Source organism: Tursiops truncatus, chromosome 9 (genome assembly GCF_011762595.2).
Source record: "Tursiops truncatus isolate mTurTru1 chromosome 9, mTurTru1.mat.Y, whole genome shotgun sequence".
Taxonomy (NCBI): domain Eukaryota; kingdom Metazoa; phylum Chordata; class Mammalia; order Artiodactyla; family Delphinidae; genus Tursiops; species Tursiops truncatus.
Window position 1 is genome coordinate 57,655,534 of NC_047042.1, and position 19,848 is coordinate 57,675,381.

A 19,848-nucleotide genomic window follows, 5' to 3' on the forward strand; every position below is an offset into this window, starting at 1 on the left:
TAAAGAACTCCAACTGTTTTCTCAACCACAGACTCACTGTGGAAACAGAAGTGAGGACGGAAGCGGCTGCCGTATCAAGGAACATGTATACTGGCCGGCAGCTTAACTGTGATATTGGCATTTGTACTCCAATTGTATCGGTGATAATACCTCTGATAAATGTCACCGTTTTCAAGCACTGGCAACTGCTGGGTGAGCATTTCTTCTTACCTGGCACCTGAGACTCCAGGTAGGAGACTTACTGAAATGTATTGATTATTTAAAAGTGAAATGAAACTGGCATTCAAATACCAACCATACCTCCCTCTATTAAGTCTGACAGAGGAAGGGAGGAAGCAGAAAAAGAACCTGGTTCTCTGGAATTTCAAAAGTACATTTTTCTTCCCAAGCACACCCAGGAGCTACCTGGTGAAGGATGGAGGCCAGAAATCCTCCATCTTGCAGAACCCCAGGTTGGATGGAGTGTCTCCTGCAAAGCACTTGGGGGCACTGGTGCACCCCAGAGAGCTCAGGGGCCCTGGCACCATAAAGCATGGGAGAAGCGGAGAAAGGCTTCCAAGGGCCATGGGAGCTCTCCTGCGGGGGGACACAGGAGGGGCTTCCCTGGAGGCAGCCTTTGCCTTTCAGGACAAGCGCTGACGGCACACAAACATGGGCATAAATGCACTGACGGCAGTGCTTAAGGTCACGGGCCCGGGAATCAGACAGAACAGGACTGAATTCCCAGGCCCGTCACTTCCCAACTGTACATCTGAGCACGTTATCCGAGCTCTCAAGCCCTCATTTTCTTCATCTGGAAAGCAGGGATAATCCCTTTCATATCATAGTCGTGAAGGATCAATGAAATCATGTGTAAAAGTGATGACTCAGTGCATATTAAGGACACACAAATGCTAATGATCATTGTTAACAGCCGGACAGCGATGGGCAGGAAAGGCCCCTGTGACCTGTTGACACGGGAAGTGTGTGAGTATGGTGGGCATAAGACGGACAAGGACATGAGTGGCGGGTGTAGGGTGGAAAACAGAGGTCACTGAGCACCAAGCTGAGGCATCTTGACCACTTCTTCTTCTGTGCTCCCAAAGTGTCCCTGAATCTTTATCACTTAGTTTTTTCATCTCTTTATATCCTCCCTCTCTAGAGGTCGTTTGGCTTCTTGGTGGCATGGGCCACACAGCGCAAGGCTCCTAGCAGAGGGCTGCAGGCATGGCAGCAGTCCATAAGCATTGGCTTGGCCCCTTACTGGGCTGGGCCACTTCTGGCAAACGGATTAACCTCTCTCAGTTGCAGGTTCCTCATCAATAAAATATGAATAAATAGCAATCCCTGTCTCCTCTGGTTGCTGTGAAGGGGAAATAAGATAATGGAAGTGGCATGTGACACAAGACAGACTCAATAAAGCGTGACTGCGATCAGAGCCACACCAGCTAGCAGTTACTTTCTATGAAATCCAGTCTCAAAGACCTAAGGATACGCTTTGGATGAATCAGGGAGGACTGTGCAATACTGCCACGAAGATATTTTTAAGGGATTTGTTAAGAAAATTGGGTTATTATCCTAATTTCTCAGCATTACGTAACTTCTCGGTTTTTAGGCATAGCTCCAAATACACACCATGGCACCACTGCCCTTACCTGCTTTTCCAGACAAAATATTTTCAAATTTCCATCAAAAGAATGCAGTCGGCACAACCTTATCCTACTCATCCTAACAAATGGGTAAACTGTGCTACAATGAGATGGTTGAACCCCAACATCTGCTTCTACCTGCCAACAAGGGGTGGCCACAGTTTCTAACACTAAATAGGGCAGAAAAATCTTCTTTAAAAATAATAACATTTGTGGGGTTTTGTTCATAACAAAAAATGATGATTGTAGAAAACGTAGAAAAATCTAGAAAATTAAAGTTACCCACCATCAACTATTTCTTTTTAACATCTTTATTGGAGTATAATTGCTTTACAATGGTGTGTTAGTTTCTGCTCTATAACAAAGTGAATCAGCTATACATAAACATATATCCCCATATCCCCTCTCTCTTGCATCTCCCTCCCACCCTCCCTATCCCACTGCTCTAGGTGGTCACAAAGCACCGAGCTGATCTTGATCTCCCTGTGCTATGCGGCTGCTTCCCACTAGCTATCTATTTTACATTTGGTAGTGTATATATGTCCATGCCACTCTCACTTCGTCCCAGCTTACTCTTCCCCCTCCCGTGTCCCCAAGTCCATTCTGTACGTCTGCGTCTTTATTCCTATCCTGCCCCTAGGTTCTTCAGACCAGTTTTTTTTAGATTCCATATATGTGTGTTAGCATACGGTATTTGTTTTTCTCTTCCTGACTTACTTCACTCTGTATGACAGACTCTAGGTCCATCCACCTCAATACAAATAACTCAATTTCGTTTCTTTTTATGGCTGAGCAATATTCCATTGTATATATGTGCCACATCTTCTTTATCCATTCATCTGTCAATGGACACTTAGGTAGCTTCCATGTCCTGGCTATTGTAAACAGAGCTGCAATGAACATTGTGGTACATGACTCTTTTTGAATTATGGTTTTCTCAGGGTATATGCCCAGTAGTGGGATTGCTGGGTCGTATGGTAGTTCCATTTTCAGTTTTTAAGGAACCTCCCTACTGTTCTGCATAGTGGCTGTATCAATTTACATTCCCACCAACAGTGCAAGAGGGTTCCCTTTTCTCCACACCCTCTCCAGCATTTGCTGTTTGTAGATTTTTTGATGATGGCCATTCTGACTGCCCACCATCAACTACTGAAACATAGTTCAGCTTGTGCTTTTGCTGTATTTCCTTTTAGTCTTCTTTGCATATTTTTTAAAAAATTTGAAGTCAGTCTTATCTTTTCACTTATTATAACCTATACATTTTGCTTAATATTTCACTTTTCATTAAAAAATGACTGAGTACTCATTTAGTACATAAAGCTTCCCATGACACTAAGAGATATTGAAAAACATGGGCGATGAAGTCCGTGTTCTCCGGGAGCCTGTACTTTAGCTAAGGATACATGACAACACACTGGAAGGATAACTAATGGTATACAGTAACGATGACAGGAAGGGGTAGCACAAGCCACAATGTAAGGTCAAACCTAGACAAGACTGCCATGGCCTAGAATGGTCTTGAGGGAGTTTCATGAGAAAGACATGAGTCAGACTGTAAAGCACTATAAGTCTACAGATAATTTTGAATTGCTAATGACTCTACTCACTTCCTCTCCCCTTCCCAACATACACAGCAATTGATTCACGAGGTCATTCCTATTGCTATGCCTTCACTATTATGGACGAAACTGAACTCCTGCCAAAGCTGTTTCTCAAAATATCATAGAAGAGCCTAAAAGCAATTCAAAGCAATTTTGAAATTGTGTTTCTCTTCATGAGAAAAACCAGAGCTTTGCGTGAAAATCAAGGTGCTATCTTGTAGAAGTAAATTCTGAAATTCCAGATTCCTGGTGTCTAAATAATACCCAGTGCAAGGTATCATGTATACAACATTAGCAGGAATAAAACAGCTTAGGCAGACACTATACCACATGTGATCATGGAGCTTGGATCCACTCATGAACCAAACTTAATTCCTGAGGAGAGACTTTGCTGAGCAGCCTGTCTTCACCCACCCACTCGTTCACTTATAAAAGTATTTTCAAGTGTCTGTTCATGAGCCGGGCTAGACGCTGCAGGTGAAGGGGACCAGAATGACAGTGTTCCTGCTCTCATGGAGCTGACAGTTTCGTGGGAGAGGGGCTGACAAGCAGACAGACAATTACAATCCAATGTGACAAATGCTCTGGACAGATGCTGGGCTAAGGAATGAGCACTGGAAGGGGCACCAGATTAACCTAGGCTTGGAGAATCAGGAAAGGTTTCTCAGAAGAGATGATATTTATGTTGAAGGAAGAATAGCAGATAGCCAGGCGAGGAAGCAAAAGAGGTGTCTAGGAAGGGAGGACAGCTCATTAGAAGTTCTAGAGGAGAGAAAAACATGGTGACACCATGGGAAAGAGGCCTTCAGAAAGGCCAGGTCAGAGTGGAAAAGGGAGGATTTTGGTGAGATTGAGGCTGGAGGGAAAGCTATATGTAGGTATATGTGCATATACACGAATACATGTGTGTGTATATGTGTGTGTGCACGCATGCGTATGCACACGCACACACACATACTCATCTAGACCTCAAAGCAATCCTATCATTTTTATTCTCATCTTACAGTTGAGGATACTGAGGCACAAGAGAACACTAGCTGGTGATAAACAATAAGTAGCCAACTGATACCGCACAGGGCAGCACATGATGCATCCTGCGTCGCTGGAAAAGTACTGCTGGTGCCGTGGAGAGAGTGCTCTGGGGGCTCCAGAGAGGCCTGTTAGGAAGTGGTGATGAAATCTTTACCAGACTTCCAAGAGAGATTAAAGGGCTCACTTTCTCTCACCTGACATTCAAGGTCCTGAGTCTGCAACTTGACGGATTATATGGTAGATAAAACAGAATCTTTGTCCTTAAGGAATTTATCATCTACAGGGGCAACACCATATCGGGGCACCCGAAGCACTCTGTAGCCCCTGGCAGAGATTCCATAGTCCAACTACTTCCTAAAGAGCCATGTCCCACTGAATCATAGGTTGGGGTTCCTCCTTATAAGATGGCCAAGCCTCTGCAGGAAGAGAAAGCCTACACCACAGAGAAAGTGACTATAGCTACAGCCCAGTACTTCTCTGCATGTGACAACCTTGGGACAATGACAGGGTCGTCCCCTCACACCTTCCTATAGCCCTGCCGTCCTGACCCAGCCTCCCACCAACAGTGTCCACTCAGCATGGCGACTTCCCAGGGCTATTCTTCGTCACGTCACTGCTGAAGAAACTCCACTTACGAGTGATAGTTTTCTCTGAAGACATTTTGTTCCCATTCTTTTTTTTTTTTTGCGGTATGTGGGCCTCTCACTGTTGCGGCCTCTCCCGTTGAGGAGCACAGGCTCCGGACGCGCAGGCTCAGTGGCCATGGCTCACGGGCCCAGCCGCTCCGCGGCATGTGGGATCTTCCCGGACCGGGGCACGAACCCGTGTCCCCTCCATCGGCAGGCGGACTCTCAACCACTGCGCCACCAGGGAAGCCCGACACAGAACTTTTAACGTTTCATGCACCAAAGCAGCAGTCCTGGGCACTTGTGGCCCAATAAGAGCCTGATCTAGAACCCATATCAGCACCTTCTCCCCTCAAGCCCCAGGTTCCTCCTAAAGACTGGCAAGCCTCTAACATATGCACAAGATGTATGTTGAATAATGCATCCCCCTAGAACGTACAGGTGATGAGAAATCCTCGGTGTAGGGGAGTCCTGTCAACAGCACCCATGTCATTAGTGTAACGATATAAAGCACCAATGCAAATGCTATTTTTTCCAAGTGTACAAATGTAAATGGCTTTTATAATTTGTATATTTATAAAAAGAATAATTACCATGGAGACCAACCAGCGTTTACAGACCCAGCGCCCTACCCCTGACACAGTCCTCTATACCTAGTAGTCGCTTACTAAAGGTTCTCTCAACTGAACAGAACCAAATCAAGTATTTTTCAAATGAATAGCATGGGAAATGGAACAAGGGGCTCCTCAATGCTGAGTGGTTAGAAAGAGATGTCCACAGAGTGGCTGAAGTCGGAGAAGTCACATATACCTCCTACCTCAGTTTTCCACTGATTGATCAGGTCAAAACTGATGTGATTTGCTGCCCCAAGTGGGCTTCACACCTTTCGCCCTATTCACCAGTGTGTCTTTTTCCACTACCCGTGTTTAAAAACAGACTCTGATTTATGGGCATTTAGGGCTGGGGAAAGTTTCCAAGCCCCAGGCTCACCACAGACTCAGGCCCCTAAATGGAAACAGCTGAGCAGGCTTGTCAGGGGGTGATGGCCTGTCTCCTGTCCCTGGAGAAACAGCCTGAATGGACAGCCCTCCTGACTCATCCCCGTGCCAGTCTCAGGGGCTGCTGCCACAGGGGCTCACTTGGAGGGTGGAGTTGCTTCCACAGTGAAGAAGGAAATCATCTTTCTTGGTGTCAGGCGTCAGGAAAAAGTGGCTCCAAAATGCTGGTCCCCGGACTGTTTCTGATCTCTGACGAGAGATGAAACAATGAGGAGGACAGTTCTTACTTGCAGCTTATACCCTCTTCAGGTTATAAAAACATCCCATCTCTTGTGAAATGATGTTGACAGTAGATGTTATTTATTTATTTTTTTTGGGTAAATCTTCAATTGGCAAAATAAAAAGTATCAGTGCATTGATGAAGTTTTTTGGTAAAATTTTACTTGCCCATGAAAGGCAGAAGTCTAGGAAACATTGCCCAAGACGTCATGCCAGGGCTTCTGAAGAGCAGAGAAATGGCCACAGGGGTGGTGAGAGTGGGGAGAAGACTTGTCTCAGAACTTCAGTCTGTCCAGTGCAATATAGACCTAAGTTAATACAAGAAGCAGAAGGGGACTTCCCTGGTGGCACAGTGGTTAAGAATCCACCTGCCAATGCAGAGGACATGGGTTCGAGCCCTGGTCCAGGAAGAACCCCCATGCCACGAAGAAGCTAAGCCCATGCACCACAACTCCTGAGCCTGCGCTCTAGAACGTGCGAGTCACAACTACTGAGCCCGCACGCCTAAAGCCCGTGCTCAACAGGCTCCGTGCTTACCCAATCTCAGATCATACTCATAACTGCTCTGCACAACAGATACGACATTTCCCATTTTACAGCTAAGGACACAAAGGAAGGGGCGGTGGTGTAAATGACTCATCCAAGGTAACACCAAGTACTTGGTGGAAGGCTGGGATTCAGCCCCGAAGCCTGCTTTCTTTCCCTGCAGTACGGGGTGGGAAGAAGGGAGGCTCCAGGCCTTTACTGAACAAGTACAACAAAGCTTCCAAGTTAATCGCTGAGTTGTTGAGGGAGCCTGTTTCTATATTGAAACCTAGGTGATCACAAAGAGGGTACAATGGAATTTTGTTTACTCTCTGTATTTGTTAATTAGTTTATGTGAATATTTATTTCATCGTTGGAAATGACCTTCATCAAAAGAGGCCCAAGTTCAATAAGAAAGAACCACCTAAACTCAGATGTTACTCTGCAAAGTAGTATTATTCAGCCAAATCTAAATTACCCAAGTAGTCGCCATCCTCCTTTTCTTTACCTGTGGGTATCTTACTGCTTGTTGCCACCTCTAAAAAAGGTTAGGGCAGGCTAAAATAACTGTTCTTTAGAGCTATCAGAGTGTAAGTGGAAGGATTTTGAAAAATATGAGGACCAAAGAGTTCATTTGAGTATTATTTGTAGATGTACAAGTTAACCGTTATTGCTACTTTCCAAAATGGCAAAAACCACACTATGGCTGTAATCTTTTTTTTTTTTTTTTTTTTTTTTTGCGGTACGCGGGCCTCTCACTGTCGTGGCCTCTCCCGTTGTGGAGCACAGGCTCCGGACACGCAGGCTCAGCGGCCATGGCTCACGGGCCCAGCCGCTCCGCGGCATGCGGGATCCTCCCAGACCGGGGCACGAACCCGCGTCCCCTGCATCGGCAGGCAGACTCTCAACCACTGCGCCACCAGGGAAGCCCTATGGCTGTAATCTTAAGGGCACATAGCATTTGGTATTAGTACATTAATATTAGTGTATATAACTGTCACAAATAATGGTAGGATTGGGCACCTCATTTGGAATGTCTCCTTTGTCATAACAACTCTATTGAGTGTTGGGAATATTAGACAATCAACAAATCATTCGTTCAGCAAACATGTACTAAGTGTCTATTAAATACCAGCCATTGTTCAGTGTGACAGTGACACAGAAGTGAATTAAAAATATGGACAAAAACCCCTGCCCTTGTGGACTTTTCATTCTAGTTGGGAGCAGACTGATGATACACAGTAAAAACTTTACTTCTTAAAATTATAATGAAAATTTTAATTAAAAAGTATTTTCCCTTTTGGACAGTTTTCATGGTACATAGAAACCCATACGAATTGCTCAGATTTCTTTATTTCTTCATACTAAGAGAAAAAATTATTTTGCAAAAGATTTTAAACAATATATCTAACTTGAAGTAAAATTATGCAGATATCTATTGTTAATATCCATGTTCTTGAAATATCTTCCTCGAGCTTTTTTTCACTTCTAGGGACTGGGGTGATTCATGGGACTGTGCTGAATTCTTTGTAGAGGATTTTCCCCAGGAGGAAAATGGTTCCCAACATAGGACTCACCCTTGCAACGTCCTGCCAAGTCAAAGTTACTTCCTATAAAACCGACAATTCTTTCTTTTATGCTGGACCATTAAATAACGTGGCAACATTTTATTCCGAAAACTTTGGCAGAAGCTCATGAACTAGCTTAAGAATGAAGGCAAAAGAGTGAGGATGAGGCAATGTAATCAAGAGTGAGTATCTTATGTATCACACTTCTTTTGGGGGGAGGAATCGCTAACAGATGAAAAGCAAGTCCTTTAAAAATCCCCTCTTCAATAATCAGCTATCAAATACATGCAACAGAACATACCGGAACATATGGTTACCACAAAGGCAACTGCTAACTTTCATTATCCCAAACAGATGCACGGTAGAGAAAAGTGGCTGTAGAACATTGCAAGACCTAAGTAAAGAATGAAAGGCTACAGTGGGAAAATCTACGAAATGCCATGGGAATAAGTTACTCTCTAAAATGAGAACCATTTAAAAAATTTGAGGCAACTGAGATATAAACATTTTTTTCAATTTGTGTTCAGATCTTTTCTTATGTTTTACAAGCTAATTATTAAAAAGCTTTAAAAGAAAAGAAGTCAATATTAACTTTTGTTATTTTCGTTTGAAGTAATCAGAACCAAGTTTGCTGGCAAGATGAAGAATTACACATTCACCTGGGTAATGACTGCAGTTCATTTCTAAGTGGAAAGCAAATCACAGGAATAAGGTGGAAGGTTCAGGCCAAGTAATATTCAGACATATTCCCTGAAAGTCGGGCACCTGCAGTCAAACACAGCCTTCCTGGCCAAAGCCCCAATCTCAGGTTCTACTTAGTTTAAAGCACCCTGACTTTCAAGACTTAAAAAACAGCAAGAGCGAATAATACAGGTTGACTACGTAATATCAGGGTATAAATGCGTGTGAGCTGATGAGATTCAGAGAACACGAACAAGGACCCTGAAGGTTTTGCATCTCTAGATTTAGATCTGAGCAAACCAGAAGCAGCAAGAGGGCCCTTGAAGCAGTTGGCATAGGGTGGAGAATGTTTTTAAAGAATTGAAAAGGAGAGTTCAGTTTAAATATACAGATATAGAATGCAGCCTCGGCCCTGACTGTAGTGCAGTCGAAATGTTATAGGCTTGTGGAAGGCAGGCATGGAATACAAACACATCAATGTGGACAGGAGTAAGAGATAAACGGTTTTAAATGTCGCGCACAACTAAGATGTCTCTGCAGCCGTTTCACTGCCAAAAGGGGAGACTCGGAAAATTTCAACCTGGCTATTCCAATTACAGGGCTTTATGAAACCACACAAGCTACAGCAGTGCCCTTCTGAGAAAAGCAATGATGCTCTGTGCAGGTAAATCTCCAAGGTGAGTGTGACTTGTTGCGGACAATGCTGTATAAGCAAGGGCTGTTAATCCTTTCAAGTTTTGGCTTTCCTTCTTTTTGGAAGGGAGAGGGAAAATCTTGTCTATTTCACGTTATCTATTTGTCAGATTGAGACTTGCACCATTAAAAAAAAAAGAAATACATGAGTTACTATGAACCTTTCTACTATTTATGATGTGAAGTACAGGTCGTCAGTTACCATCTTGACTTTAAAATAGTTTTGATTTATCTTTGTGTTGGTTTAAAACTTAAACTTTAAATAATGTCTCTCTTTTGGTTTAGGGGGAGAGGATAATAAAAGTTTTGATTTCTATTTTGGTCCTGACCGAAAGGATTTCATAAATATTTACTAAGAAGATTGCCAAGTTTGAACTAAACTGCTCCCATGATGAAGATACAAACCTTCTTATGATATATTCACATGAATATATTAATCACTTTCATTCTTGTGTTATGATTCATACCAAGAAAGGCACAATTATTACTAAAAGTAGTCAGAGTTCACAGGCACCTCCTCAGTTACCCAAGGTACCTCTTCTTGGCAAAGTCTGGTTGCTCTCCATGAAGTGTATTTACATTGAGTAAGTCCATAAACATTTCCTAAAATCCCTCCAATGGGTAAGGTGTGGCGCCTTCTAGAGCTATAAAGACACCCATCCCAGGTCCACCTTTCCTTTGCATCCTTTCTCGGTTGATGGCATCTTCATTCATTAGATCCTGAAAAAGAGACCACACTTTCTGAAGAAGGGTCTTCAGAAGACAATGGGCAACAGGGGTCCAGGAGGATCTCTGTGATGGCCATTTCTGCCTGTGTGTCCACACAGTGAAAGTTCATAGAAAGCAAACACTGGCATACAGGGGAGGACGGATGTTGAATAGATGCTGGAGAGAAGACAGACAAGGCATTTTGTGGGAAGACCCCCCCACTCCCAATTCTCCACCCCTCAGCCCCAGATTGCTTCTGAGGATGGGAAATAGAGAGCAGGACGAATAGTTAGTGACCCAGCAAGACCCTACCCAGGTTACAAGCACCATTCTGTAGAGCCCACGATTTGTAAGTGTACGTTTGTGTATGTATAATTTTTTCACTTACAAACTGGGCTTCTTCTCTCTGATAAAGATCCCCTGTGGGAGAGGCAGCTGTCTAAGGTTTGTCACCAGGGGGCCTTGCAGTGAGAAAGAATGAAGATGTCTTCCTCCACGTGGGAGGTTCTGCTCTTCCAAGAACGCTCTGGAGTGTCTCATATGTAGAAGCGAAGCCTGGGGGCTGGTTCTCTAATCTTTACGACAAATCTACAGTAAGCTCTGGGTATGGCCTCTGCAAGAGTTCACCCTGGGTACGTAAAACCAAAATATGTAAAACAAATCATTCACAACATGATTTTCTCTTTCTTCCACGTTTACCTTCTCTTTTCCCTCTTGCACATGGGCACTGTGAATTCTCTAAAGAAAATCAATCAACAGTCCCCACATTTTGGATAAAAGCCAGAGAAAGGAATTATGTATTCTTTGAGAGAACTAGATAAGCACTAAATAAATAGGCCTGCAATTTGAAAATTAAAAATAAACCGATTGGGCATTCTTTGTAAGAGCCACGAAGAATAAATACATCTTCTAAGTTTGGGAATTAAAGAGAAAGGAAAGCTGAAGTTCAGCTGTGCTCTGCTGAGGGCCTGCTCGGCGCTGGCGTGTTTGTAAACAGCATATTTCATTTTGCCGGTGTGAGCGACAGCTTGAAAGAGTCAAACCCACTACCTCATTCACTGGATCAGGTTGCCTCTTCTATTTATGATAAGTGAAACCTTATCTTCACTTTAACAAGAATCTGTCCAATATGTTTAAAATATGAGTCAGGGCTCTTCCCTGAAGAAACAGAACTGCCTGGGTGCTTCACGCATTTCAAGCTAGGTCTAAAAGCCAACACAAGGAGATGGAAGGTTTTAAAAACTTGGGTTTGGATAATTCTGATCAAGGAGAGACCAGGCAAGTCTCACTACCAGGTAAGGAGGTGACATCATCACAAAGGGCCTAGTGACCATCTGCACTCTAAACATACCTTCTACTGTCTCCCTTTGTGTCTCTGTCCTCGCGCCCCACGCCCAGCACTGCGCCTCAGCTCCCCGCACAATGCTAAGCATCCTGAGACGTGTCTTTTGGTCCTTGATTCCTCCATCTCTATTTCCTAAAGATGCTACTGTAGCACCTTACCAGTTGCATTTAGCCCAGGACCTACCTGAATGTGGATTATATTATAATCACTTAAGCACGCTAGATGGCGAGCTCCTAGCTCACCTTTTTCATCTTTATCCCCAGAACAAAGGAAAGCGCTTGGTACTTAGTTGATAAAACGCTGACTGAAGAGATAATGAGGAGACTGTGGGACACTGGCGCTGAACTTCTATTATGGGATCAAAAGTTCACAAAAGTGAAAACATTTCCAAAGAGGTGATGAGGAAGACTGTGCGTTTGGAGGCTAGTGTGTGGTGTGGGACAGAGACGCGAGACTGGCCAAGTGATAGAGGACAGTGGAACAGGGCCAGGGGTGGCAGCGGATGCTGGGGCAGAGGAGGAACAGACAGTGGCTGGGATCCAGGACACAGCCCGGGACTCAGAACTGGCTGGGCCTCGGCGATGCTGCGGCTGTACATGTAAGCCTCGCCAGCCACTCACAAAGTTATTTAGGAAGCAGAACCCCTGGAAAAGAGAGGATATCCTACAAATAAGCGCTGGGGGCCTGGAACGCTGAGACCTGAGGGAATTACGGTAATGTGACCACAGGACACCCCCAAGCCCCAGCTGGTGAAGTCAAGAACACACCAGCCACATGATTAATACTGTCCTAAGGGTTTGACAGAATTCTTTCAAATGCCATACTGTAATAATTTACCATTTCCAACACCACATTGTAATTCAACTATACTTCAATAAAAAATAACTTAAAAAATAATTTACTATTTCCTTCCTAATTTTGAAATAGCCCTGAACTTATAATTATGGCCCTCTTCAAGGACTTTGAATTCTTTTTAAAACCAGCTAGTCTTGATGCATAAAGAATACCAATCTCTCTCCCCAAACAAGGATTCTCTTTCACTTCAAATCGAACACCACAATAAAAATTTCAAAAACCATACAAAGTTTATATACATCTTTTTTAAATGACTGATTCAATGACCTTGAGAAATTGTAATTCTGTTTTTACTAAAAAGTTTCTAAAGCCAGGCCCACCCCCGGAGCCATGTTGGTGAGTTCTCATTGGGTTAAGGTGGGTTTTTGCTCCCTTCAGCAAAGACCTACAAGACATTGCCCACCGGGGTCCCATTGCCTTTAAAACAAACAGCAGTGGGGAAGAACATTTTGAAACATATCCTTCCAGTTTCTTTTGTGACCAAATAAGTCTGTCTCACTACTTGTTATTTTGAGTATTAGTAGCAGCCTCTGAGGGTGGTCAGTTACAACTGAAAATCAAATTTGAAAGAAGATAACTAACATATACACAGTGATTTACAGTTTATGTAACGTAGCATTTAATATTCACAACATCCTTGGATGGAAGATATTCTCATTATACTAATGCTGCCTCATTCCAAAGAGGATTTACAAAAGAGACAGACCTCTTGTCTTTAATTCACAGATGAAAAAAATAAAGGCTAAACTGTCAAAGTGACTGGCCTGGGCTCACATACCCAGGTGTGTGGCCAAGCTGGAATCTGAACCCAGGTCTTCTGAATTCATATGCCATGAACTTTCTAGGATGATACACAAATGACTCCTTAACAGAAACACAGGGCTGGATGAAATATCAACAGAGAAATCCTGCTTCCCCTATTCACTCAGAAAGGAATTTGTTATTGAATAAAAAGGTAAACATGCCATGGCCTCTGCAAACAAAGGGTGATTTTTTTTTTACTAGCCTGTGTATTAATGAAATGTCATCACAACCAGTAAAAGGGAGGAACTTGCAACACGAAGCAGAGGACATGAAAGCTTGAACAATTACTGTCCTCACATTGCAATACTATATACGTATACAAAAAAGAGGCCCAATTTATCTGTTGAACAGTTGAGAAAGATCAGGATGGCATTAATCTCAAGTAAAGTAAAAAAGCAAGAAAAAAACCCAAGGGATTAAGAAGCACATCATTGAAAATAAATTTTTCGGAATATATTTTCTGAGAGAATAAACTCTGAAAAGCAAATGAGCTACCCTATTAAGGCACAGAGCTCCTCTTCCTCACTGTTGATTTTGTTTTTTGTTTTATTTTGGGGACAGAGGGACCAGGAAGAATAAGCTGGAGGGTAAGGTTTAGAGAGAAAAGTTATGACATACTTAGAGATTGTTAGCCTGTGCTTATCAGAGCATACACAGAATGACAAAATGTAAACCAGAAAATTCATAATCCGATACATTTTCCTTCTGGGTTTTCAAAACCCACCAAAGCTTTCAACTATTGTCCTGGCCAATTCTCAGTTTCAACTCTAAATTAACAGCAACTGAAATTCTTGAGAACAGACCACAGGCAGGTAGGACAATAAACACATTCAAATAAAGAAAGAAGAAAAAATTAAAAGTAGTTGTCAAACATAACATCTTTGAGTGAAGGTGTACTGTATTTGCAACAACTCAGCAAGAAGACCATCTTTTCTTCGATGTAACATATAAAGTCAAATCGAGTCCCCCTAGCCTCTTTATAAGTAAATGTATGTGAGATGATCGCTAAGGACCCTTGCAACTTTTCTCAGTAAATTACAATCATTTCTTTGTCTTGATACATTAGTGAGTAAAAACCATGGGGGAAAACAAGAGCAAATCAAATCTTCCCCAAACCAGTCATTTTAACATGTCACTGTTTGCAATAATTACGATTCTATTATATACTAAAGTCTACTGGGAAAGCAGCCCAGCCTGGAATGAACTACAGGTTAGAGTCTATTTGATAAGTATTAGCAAACTAGACATAGTAACAAACTAAAACATATCTAACCTTCTGTAGAAGGTTTTTAGGGACATTCATACTATTCAAGACTATTAGTAAAATAAAGTTCTCTTTCTTGCTCGTTCCTGATCTGGTGTCATTGTCCTGGCTTATCTTTTGGGAACAACCAGGATGCAAACCTAACTGGTAGATTAATGAAACCCCACTCCGCAGGCAGCTCTGGACTCAGAGCACATCTTGACAAAGGCCGCAGCTTAGAGGAGGCAGGACCATCTCTGGAGGGCACTGGGGCTTCCTCCTGGTGAGGACATTATTTTGGTGCCCAAACAGGAGAAGGAAGGAAAACCGCCTTCCTGACATGGGCCAGTGGCTTTTACCTCCCTTTATTAGATGCCTAGAGATTCCTAATTCTGCCTTGGTACTCTGGGGTGGGGAATGTCAGGGGTAAGGTTATGCTCCTGGAGAGGATAGGGCAGTATAGCTGGGGACTGAGTGAAGCATCTGGAAAGAATATACACAGATATATGGAAGACAGCAAACATAGTAGCAACTCTCACTGCAAACCATCTGCATCTGAAGAACAAACTCTTCAGGTACAGAAGGAGGCAACAGACATACAGGGGCTTCCTTTCTACTCTCCGGTGGGCACAGTGCAGTAGCCCAGGTTACTTTAGGAAGATTCTGGATCTGTGTGACAAGAGCGGGCAGCTAAGCGAATCCTTAGGGGGGCGCAGAGAGAATCAATCTGGCGAGAGTTGATCTGGGTCCATGCAGACCTTGCTTAACCTCTGACTACCTCTGGCTGAAAGCAACGATGACTATAACGACAACGCAGCCAGGTGAGATGTACTCGAAAGCAATGAAAGTGATGTTTTCTTGCAAGTGTCCTCTGCAAGAGGGTACAGAAGCTGAGGGATTTAAAGAAAACATCCAAGAGGTCTGCTCAACCAGAACAAAATCAGTTTGTTTTATTTTTCAGTTTTCTGGGGAGAAACAATGAAGCCAATTTTGATTTCATTCTCCAGCAGCTCTTCAATGACTGATGTGTGTGGTAGTAGAAGAGCAGAGCAGGCCACGTTCTGACCTTGGCTGAGTTTTATGATGCACATAAAACATCCCGAAAATGACTCACAGAAAGAGAGGGGACACAGTGAGGTGAAGTGGAGAAGCGGTCATGAGATCGGAGTTCACATTCCCCAATTCAGTAACTAGTTATGTGGCTTTGGAGGGATCACTTGAATTCCCAGAGCCCCAGTTTCCTCATCTGAAAGAAAGGGAAAACATCAAAACAAACCCTCTTTCTAAATTCTGATCCACAGGACCATACAGCATCCAGACTTAAGTGGGCTGGAGAGGTTACTACAAGAAAAATGGGGGCATAAGGTCAGGTTCAGATTTGTATATTATTTTGCCTGTAAATGCAGTATTTCCAGTAGAAATCTGAAGACAAGTGATCTATGTTTCTATGGTTTTCTATGAAAGGTGTACCTGAGGCAGGGCTCTTTCTGGAGGGAACCTCACATAGGGATAGGGGTCCTCGGGAGGCACTTCTTGCCAAACGCAGACAAGGGGTGAGCCTGCCGACCAGTGTGGCATTCCCGTCATGACGCGCTCCGTTTTCTGACCTTTGCGCACTTCCTAGGGGTGTCCAAACCTTTGCATAAATGTGCAACACCTTGCTAGAGTTTTTATTTGTGAATAAAAGATGCATTTATTGTTAAAAATATTCAGCTCTTACTCAACTTAATTCAACTCCTATGAGTCAACTCTAAGCCATCCAGGACACCTCCAGCAATGCCGAATCTGCTGCTAGGTAGTTCACTCCACTTTTGCGTAGCACTAGTGATCACAGATGTCTCCTGACAATATGCCTTCAGTAACTTCTTCACTCACTCTTCTCTCTTCTAGTCACACGTACATCTAAATTGCTTTACTAAAAACAGACAAGTTTTGGAATTTTCATTTGCAAGGTCATAATGTCACCATTTTAGTTAAGAAAAAAAGCTTTTTTTTCTTCCAGTGGAAATAGCTTGAAACTCAGTTGATAATTCTTACAACTGGTACTAAACAAAGGTGGGGAAAAAAAGAAACAATCAGAACTGGTCACAGCAGGCCAACACCAGACAAAGAGCAGGGAGAAAGGGAATTTTCCATGGAAAGGAGATTGCTCACGTGGATAATTCAAGGCTGCAATCATTTTCCACCCCCAAGTTTGTGTGTTGTATGCTTTCTTTCAAGTGAATTACTTTAATATTGTTTGTGTACATGATTCATTTACCTAGCCAAAAATAGGCTCACCAATGAGTTTTGCAGCTGTCCTTTTAAACACCAGCTCAACAGGCCTAATTTAAGAACACTGGTTACACAATGCCTTCTTAATAACTTCTTAATGTGCTTCTATTAATTAACATTACCAATAGATATGCTCTCATTTTTCAGGGTTTTTATGGTTCTAACACTACAAATCTATGAAGATTTGAATTTGTTAAGCAAACGATTCATATAATTTTATTTGCATAACTGGAGTAGATAAAAGAAGGAAAAGAGGAAAAGATAAAAACTCTACTAATGCATTTGCTATTTTCTTGCAATCCTTTATAAACAATGCAGATAATCTTTTTTTTCAACAAAAGAGTTTAACATTTGCCTTTTATAATACTGTTATTTCTTGTGAACACTCTGTGTTTGAAATGCTTGTTCCCCAGAATTACTTGCAAATATCAAATAACTATAATTTCAAAAAAAGAGACATGTGCACACCTCCTAACTCCAGTAAATACATGATTAGCTGAAAGCTGGAACCGACCAAACAGAATTCCAGATTACATGGAACTTGCCCTTCCCACATGACTTTTATAAGAAAGTAGGAAACTACCAAAAAATAGGTATTTATTTAAAGCAAAGGACTTCCTGAACATATTTACAGGTCAGTATATATCTAGCCTGTCTATATTTGGTACACTTAAAGATTATACAAGAAGAACAAATGTTTACGATGAACACTTATCTCTACCTCAAATCCTTCTGTGGAACAAAGTAGAATGTAAGTAGAGAGTATCTTTTATCTCTGTAACTCCACTGCTTGGCACCATGATTACAATTCCATACTGAAATATTTGTGTTAACAAATTAATAAACAGTGGTGAATCGGAGGCAAAAGATATTAAATGTTTAAAGATTCGTGACTGTGCAGTACATGGAATCACAGTGTAGTAAGATCACAGAATCTTAAGGTTTAAGGAGACTCTGTGGAGCTATCTAGCCCTTCTCAGTGCAGGAACATTCTCATGTTTAAAAAGAATAGTGTAGTATCAAGTACTCTACTGGACACACACAGACAATCATCTCATGACCTCACAATATTCTTACGAGACAGACATATTAATCATTAATCTTGCAAACAAGGAAACGAAGATTCAGAAAGTGAAGAAGGGAAGATGAGGAAGAAGAAAAAGAAAGAAATGTCACAAGTTGTTGCCAATTCTTTTCTATGGTCTAAGATCCAAGGATAAACAAATAAAGCAGACAAGATGAAAACGTGTCTCCCCTGCCCTGTGTCCAATGCACACCCCAACATTCCGTAATTAATTTACTGAGATGTATGTAATAAGCCAAGCCAGTCCCTGGAACACACCATACACAAAAATGTTAGCTTCCTGTCTTCTCCATATGTTACAGCATTGCTGTGACAAAGATATTTAGGATCTGTTCCCAACTTCGAAAGTTCGGGAATTATCACATAACTAGAGTTCGGAGGAATGCTAAAACCCATTCCCCTAAGAATACCCAGTACAATTGTGTTTTTCATTTTAACTTGAAATTCAATAAGTATGTTTCTTTTTCCCCCCAAGGAGATAAATAACTGGAATGACTGAATACAGCACAAAATACAGGCATGGGAAAAGGGTAGCAGTTTTAACTTTGAAATTCACCATGCTCGTCAGTTAAAGTCAGACTTAAAGCATTAATTTATTCTGAAACATTAATTAACTGGAGCATTTTTGCATTTAACTTTCTCTGGCATTTTAGAATCTATTCTAAGCCCTGTGGAAATGGCAGGTCTGATGTTATTAAAGTTAGCCTTTCAGAAAGTCCTCGAACTGAAGACTCTTTAACACATTAAAAAATGCTGAGAGTCCAGGTCATGCAAATCTAAAATCTAAAAGTATTGCAAATCTAAAATCTAAAGTATTATTAAAGGGTATTCTTTACTCGTGAAAAAAAATCCTTAATTTTATTAAAAATAAGTTCAACTGTTAGGAAGGCTTCCATTTTATATACGATTTGGGCTCTTCAAACTCCTCCTAAGAAACTTCTAAAGCCCATTTCATTTCTTTCTTTCTTTCTTTCTTTCATTCATTCTTTCATTCATTCAGATATCTATTGCATGCCAAGACCGTGCCATGCAGGTACTGTTCTGAGCAGGGCAAGCAGGGTCCTGTTCTTGTGCAGCTTACAGTCTAGATGGGAAAGTGACAAACAAACAGACCAGAAAATATCTACAAGTGATGAGAACAATAAAGAAAACGAAAGGATAGTATGATCAAGAGTGACTGGGAGAAGTCATTTATGTCAAGTCTTAAATGATGACAAGTGGGCCACACAAAGATCTGGGGATAAACATCTCAGAGAGAGAGAGGGATTGGACGCTGTCGCTGGGAAAAGGTGAGAGTGAGCTTGGCAGGTTTGAAGGCAGGAAGGTTACAGTGACTGAGCCACAAGGCAGGGGATGGCTTCACCTACTGAGACAGGGACACCTAGGCAAGGAGCAGGAGAGGGGGAGAGAGAGAGAGAGAGAGGGAGAGAGAGAGAGAGAGAGAGAGAGTGAGAGAGAGAGAGAGAGAGAGAGAGAGAGAGAGAGAGAGAGAGAGAGAGAGAGAGTGTGTGTGTGTGTGTGTGTGTGTGTCTGCAGGGGTGGTGGGGTTCAAGAGCTCTATTTTGACATGTGGAGTTTTTGATGCCCATCTAAAAAATTGGTTCAAATAAAAAAATAAATTATAGCAATTACATGATCACCCAGCATCCAGGGAGGAATTTGGAACGGATGGTGCTGACTACAGCCACACTGGGTAGAAAACCTTAGTTCTCTAGCCAGCTTTATTCCATTCCATGAGTCACTTTAGATACTCAGTTTAATCAGGCAATGTTTAATTTCACATGGCCCAAATTCAATTAGTAAGCAAATCATAAAACATCTATTAAGGAAAGACAGTCCTTTTGGAAACCACACAGATTATTTCTATTTTACAGCTATTGTGTGCTTTCAAACACACAAATTCT

The 19,848-nt window shown here is 42.1% G+C and overlaps 1 protein-coding gene across 6 annotated transcripts in view; it reads right to left on the reverse strand.

Annotated features, from left to right (window-relative positions):
• Positions 1–19,848, reverse strand: part of JAZF1 (JAZF zinc finger 1) — a 336,089-nt gene that overhangs the window by 173,898 nt on the left and 142,343 nt on the right. The window lies entirely within an intron of this gene.